Genomic DNA, 8068 nt, shown 5'->3' on the forward strand with positions numbered 1-8068 from the left:
GTCCCTCTTTTGTCTCTTGCTGAGGCTGAAAGGGTGGATTTCTGAGCTCTACCCAGGGTCACAAAAAAGATTTCCAGGAAAGATGTAGAGATAAGTAAGTAAGCAGAGATAAGCAGAGACAAGTAAGTGAAGAAGAGACAAGTAAGTAGAGACGAGTAAGCAGAGATAAGTGGGTAGAGATAAGGGAAATAAATATACAGATAGAGATAGAGACAAACATATATACAGAGATAGAGATAGAGAGAGATAGAGAGAGATAAATAGAGATAGAGATAAATAGAGACTTGCAGGAACTCACAGGTACTAACAGGTACCACAGGGACAGATAGGGATAGGTGAAGACTAGTAATATAAGGTCAATGCCCTAAAGTGGTACTGATCAGTGCCCTAAAGAGGTACAAAAGTCAAGACTAGCAAAGACAAGCAGAGATTTGCAGGGAGAAGAACATTCTGAATTATGGAAATTAGCTAGAGCTCAAAGGGCAAATATAAAAGGAATAGAGGGGAGGCAGGTAAGGATAAAAATGCTCTTTCTCATCGTTCATTTATTCAGAAGATAAATTATTTCCTCAGGATGCTTCACGTTGGTTGCTGGTCTAGCCTAGGCCTTTCCCTTGGGTCTTATATCTCTAGAATGAAAAGAGAGGGGAGTTATTCTCTATTAGGTCAATTTTATATATTTTTAGACTTACATTGCCATAATGAAAAGATTAAAATTCTCTTATGTCTTAAAAAAATGCTCTTTCTTTTCTCTCCAACAGGACCTTTTGGTCCTTTAAACAAAGAGCAGATGCATTGGTGTCTGCAGTTTTTGCTGATGCACAAGCATTCCATTCTTTAACTCATCTTAATGCTGCAGGCCTTAGAAAAAGATATGGTCACATACAAAGAGCTGGGAAAAAGGAAAGATAATTATATGGGGAAGAGGATTTGCTTGTGTCTCTCCTGATAGGTGACTATCAGGTGCCTGTGTGGGTGCCCACCAAACATCTGAAGATCTATCATGAGCCAACACATCTAGTGGATCCACCTGTACAGTGCAAATTGAAGGTCTGAAAAGCCTCGATTTGCTTTCCCTGTGCCTTCTGTTACAAGGGGCCTGTTTCTCATTATCAGTGGCCTCCCAGCAACAGCCACAAAAGTTTTTGCTTCTGTTTCAGTAGATTTACTAACATGGGGGTGAGGGTATGCTTGTGTTTTTGCAGGAGATGAACGAACCGTGTGCATGCCCTCAAGATGTGTACAACCATGGAACAGGAGACTGGAGGGACCCATGGATCCTAACCATGGACCGGCTCCCCCAGTACGAGCCATGAGCCAGTTGAATCTGAATGCAAAGATGGAACGAAGATCAACCGGAGTCACGATACTTAACAGACCGAGGCTTTCTGACTCAGCTCCTCTCTACTCCGAATACAAGAGACTCTAATAGGCAGGAATATCATCGTCCCTATTCCGCATGAAGAAGTTACAGAAGATGGACTTTCATCCTTCTGCAACCCCTACGATTAACGGTCCTGTTGTAAAAGGGAAAGGGAAGATATGTGGGAAACATTCAAACCAGAGTGACTTCAGTTCGAATAAGGGCTAAGAAAAATGAAGCTAGATCACCAACCAGCAGTTAAGGGCTACACAGTCTGCAATCACCTTGCTCAATTAAAAGAGGCCACCTTTTATACTAGTAATAATGACAGCTAGTAATAATGGTAGTAATAACGATACTTTCTCTTTTACAAAAAAGAGAAGGGGAGCATGTTGGGAAAAAGCTGAGTGTTGGGGGAAGCTGAGGCAGGGCTTGCATGTCTGACAATGTAAAAGAGTCTTGGAACATGTCCAGGGTCTAAAACCCCTTGTGGCCTTTGGAACACCAAACTCTGTGCTAAAGTGTGGAAGGCTACCCTGACGCACCATAATCTAAGCCCAGGGCATAAAACCCCTCGTGGCTTGGATAGCGTCCAGGGCTTGTGGCTCTGGAATGTGTCTAGACTTGCTGGCTCCTTGCTCCTTGCTCTCCCAGGATCGATTGTAACTTGAGTTACAAGAACCTGCTCTCCATTATCTCAAGTAGCAGAGCAAATGCTAAACCATCACAGCTGTAAATCATGTGCTTAATGCAGTGTGCCCTTTTGACCTCCACATTCTCACCACCTGTTTCTTTGTTGGATTACCGATCAATAGCACTGGGCTCCCAGAGCTCGGGGCCTTCGCAGCCTCCATGATCACGATGGCCCCTTGGTCACACTTCTCTCTCTCAGTCTTTTCTCAATCCTTTGACTATGCCAGACTTGGTCACCCCCACGACCTGGTGTTGGGTCTGATGACCCCAACAATTACTGATGTTTACATTTATTTCCTGTTTGATGTAGCCAAAAAACTATATCAATGCTTAGGAGAACCAGCCAAGATTCCTTTACAAAGATGGCTTATGTCTTTAAATTCAAGACTCAAAGAAGATCCCAGAGTAGAAAGTGGGCTCCGATATTAAGAATTGTATCTTAAGAGGTGTCTTCTGTTCCTTTCCATTTTGAAAGAATTCATTTAAATTTAGTGTTAAGTAGAGAGGATAGGCTATTAGTGGTGTAAAAGTTTATCTTTCTCAAAACCTTTACAGTGAATAGGACTCAACAGAAAATCACTCTTTGTCCTCTCTCAGCCCTACTAGAGTCAGGAGACAGCTGCTTTGAATAGCGCGAATTCTGTTACGGTAAAAGATGTTCATGAACATGGATCAAGGATGCGCGGACATGATGTCAGGGCTGTTTGCTGTAGTGACCAGCACGTAGAGCTCAAGTGCTGTCTCCAGAAGGTTTTCAAAGTAAGGTGATCCCTCTGCTGTTTTCAGACCCCTAAAGAGGAACCAAAAACACAAAGTGAAAACCACACACGTAAATTAATACACTGACACACTTTTCCCCTTTCAAGAGCACTCCTGCAGTGTTTGAACACGGAAGATTGTATTTGGTGACAGATTGTGCCACCAACAGGCTCAACCTAAATATGGGAGAATTTCCAGGCAGAAACTTCCGGAGAAATGTGCTCACTGATTCCCAAAAAGCTTCAAGGCCATCAGGGAGAACATCAGCACTCTGAACATGAACAATGGAAGAAGAGAGGATATTGGGCAGGGTGCTCCGGAGGCTTCGGAAAGCCCTTCTGATCTATGGAGACAAAATGTTATTTTATTTACAAGAAACCAGCTAACTTTCTGCAAAAACAAACCATCACGTATCCTAAATCATATGCTTACCTGACGACTTTTAGGGAAGTTAATTAGGAAGACCGGCCTTAAGGCCCTTAACCATCTGATGCTGTGGATGTTAATAGCTTCCAGGAACCCATAGATAATCAGATAGATCAAGGTCAGCTGTGAGAGACACAGGACAGAGATGTCAATACTACACTGTCCAAGGACAGTGAATGGGGGTTCACTAACCCAGGAGAGGCACAATGTTATGTGAAAAAGCAAGTTTCATAGACAGCATAGTACCACTTTTGTAGTATGATATTAATAATAGCTAATGTTTGACGTTTTACTGTGTTCCATGTACTATAACAAGCACCTCTTGCAGATTATTTTAGACTCATCACACCAATTAGGTGGGCACTATTCCTGTAGGAGGAGCTTGAGGCACAGCGAGGGTAACCATGTAGCCCGTGATCACACAGCTAGTTGAGGGCAGAGCTGGGACTGGAACCCTGACAGTCTGAGGGCTGAGCCCTTCCTATTAATCACACTGTGACATCCTTCCACACTACACCCTATTGACCTCCTCTTCAATTTAACGTGTAAAAAAAAGGAGGTGTAGCCTAGAAACAGAGATGAGAATATCTAGAATACAGAAAACCCTTATTAATCTTTATTAATGTCAGGTTTATGGGCAAGAGATTAAAGTGAAGATGGCCGAAAGAAGAACCTCGTGTATTTTAGAAAAATATAAGTGAAAAGAACAATCTACCATCATCAAAACATGAATTTAGCCCCTTTGGTGGTAAGGCACAGAGGATCTAGTGAGCTCCTTCCCCTCAAAGGGCACTCTGCATGGGGCAGGTGTAGGGTCCAGCCCTACAGGGTCTGTGGATTTTTCTCATGTGTGGAGATGAGAGATCGTAGAAATAAAGACACAAGACAAAGAGAAGAAAAGACAGCTGGGCCCGGGAGACCACTACCACCTAGACGCGGAGACTGGTAGTGGCCCCAAATGCCTGGCTGCACTGGTATTTATTGGATACAAGGCAAAAGGGGCAGGGAAAGGAGTGTGAGTCATCTCAAATGATTGATAAGGTCGCGTAAGTCACGTGTCCACCAGACAGGAGACCTTCCCTGTTAGGCAGCCGAGGCAGAGAGAGAGGAGAGCTTATGCCATTACTTCTTCTATGCATTTCAAAGACTTTTAGTACTTTCACTAATTCTGCTACTGCTATCTAGAAGGCAGAGCCATATGTAGAGGGTGGAACATGAAAGTGGACCAGGAGTGTGACCGCTGAAGCACAGCATCACAGGGAGATGTTTAGGCCTCCGGATGGCTGTGGGTGGGGCTGACTGATGTCAGGTCTTCCACAAGAGGTGGTGGAGCAGAGTCTTCTCTAATTCCCCCGGGGAAGGGGAGACTCCCTTTCCCAGTCTGCTAAGTAACGGGTGCCTTCCCTAGATACTGACGCTACCGCTAGACCAAGGTCCGCTAGGTAAGGGGTGTCTTCCCAGGTGTTGGCGTTACCACTAGACCGGGGAGCCCTCTAGTGGCCCTTTCCAGGCGTAACAGAAGGCTCACACTCGTGTCTTCTAGTCACTTCTCACCATGTCCCTTCAGCTCCTATCTCTGCATGGCCTGATTTTTCCTAGGTTATAATTGTAGAACAAAGATTATTATAATATTGGAACAGAATAATGTTACAAACTAGTGATGAATGATATTCATATATAATCACATCTGTAATCTATTTCTAGTATAACTATTCTTATTCTACATATTTTCTTTATTATACTGGAACAGCTTGTGCCCTCGGTTCTTGCCTTGACACCTGGGTGGCTTGCTGCCCACAGGCAGGGGAGACAGCTAAGAAATGAGGCTGGTTCACAACTGCTGCACTGAGCAGTTGTGAGGTAGGCAGATTGCTTGAGCTCAGGAGTTCGAGACCAGGCTGGGCAACATGGTGGAATCCCATCTCTACAAAAAATGCAAAAATTAGCCGGCCATGGTGTTGTGCACCTGTAGTCCCAGCTACTTGAGGGACTGAGGCAGGAGGATTGCTTGAATCTGGGAGGTCGAGGCTGCAGTGAACTGAGATTGCACCACTGCCCTCCAGCTTAGGTGACAAAGTGAGACTCTGTCTCCAATAAAAAGAAAATACTAAAAGTAAATAAACATATAATTAATAAGCTAATAGATAAAAAAGAATAATAAAAATACTTATTTCAAAAAAAAGAATAAAAAGAAACAGGAACATAGAAGAGATGGAGTGAATGAAAAACAAATAGTAAGATGATAGATGTAAAGCCAAATGTATCAATAGTTACAATAAAAATAGAGAGGCAAAATACCTCAATTATGTTGTCAGACTGGACTAACAGACAACTACAATTATTTGCTGCTTACAAGAGAAACATCACAAATATAAGGATACAAAAAGGTTGAAAGTAAAAGGATGGAAAAATATCCAGTGTAAATGAAAACCAAAAGAAAGACATTTTAGTTTTATTAATATAAAATAATATAGTTTAAAATAAGAACCACCAGAACTAGAGGGATATTTTATAATGATAGACTTAATCAACCAGGAAGAGATAATAATTCTAAATTAGCGTGAGTCTAACAATATACTTTCAAATGCATAAAGCAAAAAAATCTGGAAAATTTTCAAATATTTGAAATTAAATCACACAGTTATAAATAACCCACGTTTTAAAGAGAAATCTACAAGGAAAATCAGAAAATATTTCTAATTGAATGAAAATAAAAACATAAGATATCAAAATGTGTGGAATGTAGTTAAATTAGCCATTAGAGGAAATGCGTCGCATTAAATATAAAACAGGGCTTGAATTAATAATCTAAGCTTCCACCTTAGGAAACTAGGGGAAAAAAGAGCAAATTAAACTTAAAACAGGCAGAAAGAAGAAAATACAAGAGATAAAAGCAGAAATCAGCTGAATGTTTTAGCACACGCCTATAGTCCCAGCTACTCAGGAGGCTAAGGCAGGAGGATCACTTGAACCCAGGAGGCAGAAATTGCAGTGAGCAGAGATCACTCCAGCCAGGGCAACAGAGCAAGACTCTGTCTTAAAAAACAAAAAAACAAAAAGCAGAAATCAATAAAATTGAGCACAGATAACAGTAATAAAGGAAACAACAAAGGACATGACAAAGTGCAATTTATCCCAAGAATTTAAGGCTGATTCAACATTTGAAATTGAATCAGTGTCATTCATGGTATCTGTAGACTAAAGGAGAAAAATCATATGATCATCTGAATAGATGCTAAAAGCATGTGCCAGATGTAACCTCTTTTCAGGGTAAAGACTCCCAGAAAACTAAGGATAAAAGGAAACCTCTTTAACCTGCATTTTTAAATTTATGTATTTTGAGACAGAGTCTCACTCTGTCACCCAGGCTGGAGTGCAGTGGCATGATCTTGGCTCACTGCAACCTCTGCCTCCCGGGTTCACACCATTCTCCTGCCTTAGCCTCCTGAGTAGCTGGGACTACAGGCGCCCGCCACCACGCCCAGCTAATTTTTTGTATTTTTAGTAGAGACAGGGTTTCACCGTGTTAGCCGGGATGGTCTCAATCTCCTGACCTTGTGATCCGCCCGCCTCAGACTCCCAAAGTGCTGGGATTACAGGCGTGAACCAGTGCGCCCGGCCTTTTTTTTTTTTTTTTTTAATTTGTGTTTTAACTTTTATTTTAAGTTCAGGGGTACATGTGCAGGATGTGCAGGTTTGTTACATAAGTAACTGTGTGTCATGGGGGTCTGTTGTACAGATTATTTCATCACCCAGTTATTGAGCCTAGTATCCATTAGTTGTTTTTCCTGATATTCTCCCTCCTCCCACTCTCCACCCTCCAATAGGCCCCAGTGTGTGTTGTTCCCCTCTATGTGTCCATGTGTTCTCATCATTTAGCTCCCACTTACAAGTGAGAACATGTGGTGTTTGTTAAACTCCATCTGTAAAACTCCCAGACCTAAAATCATTCTTAATATTGAAAAATTGAGGCTCTGCCCTGCCCAGGGTAGGCTGTGGATGGTCCAATAGACTGGGCTTGTGCTGTGTGGGGAAGGTGCGGGCATCACAGCCTTCCTTTTCCTGGGGCCCTCTGCACTGGGGACAGAATGTAACCCATGGGACCCTCAGGACCTCCAGCTGCCCAGTCCCAGATTGAAGGGACGGGCATCAGTGGAGAGGGTCTTAAATCGAGATGATTTGCCTTTATAGATTGAGAGACACAAGGCATGGATGGATAGAAACCTTTGCATGTATCAGTTCACATATCAATATATCTGCCTGCATGCTCCAGTTATGTAACAGTCGTGCCTACTACATTCAGTATGAATCTGCCTATGACCTCTTGGTTTGATATTTTACGACTTTCGCTACATTCACGGAAGGGTGAACCTGGAATTAAACAGGCAGCAGAAAATGTAAAAGCGTTGATAAATCAAGAGGTGAAGAATGGCATTTCTTCTACCGAATTGTTTTGGGAGGATTTTCTCAAGGAGGAGCTCTTGTCTTTATGTACATCTTTTACCACAAAGCAGAAACCAGCACGTGTCACTGCACTCAGTTGCTGACTTTGGGCAACTGAGTTGCCCACTTTGGGATCCATTTCTACAGGGTCCCATTGTGGCACAAATAGAGATATTTCTATTCTCCAGTGCCTTGGAAATTGTGATCCTTTAGTTTCACTAATGTTTGGTTTTCTTACTGTTGAAAATCTGAAAGCATGGGTATATCCAGCCAACGTAAACTTCAAAACCTTCATAGGCGTGATGCACAGCTTGTCGCCAGGAAATGATGGCTATCAAGCAATTTGTTGATAAACTCCTACCTCCTGTTGATAGATTTCACTAA

At 42.3% G+C, this 8068-nt stretch overlaps 1 pseudogene; it reads left to right on the forward strand.

Annotated features, from left to right (window-relative positions):
* Positions 1–7415: 7415 nt before the first annotated feature.
* On the forward strand, positions 7416–8068 carry LOC112605334 (annotated as a pseudogene).

This window comes from Theropithecus gelada, chromosome 13 (assembly GCF_003255815.1).
Source record: "Theropithecus gelada isolate Dixy chromosome 13, Tgel_1.0, whole genome shotgun sequence".
Classification (NCBI taxonomy): Eukaryota; Metazoa; Chordata; class Mammalia; order Primates; family Cercopithecidae; genus Theropithecus; species Theropithecus gelada.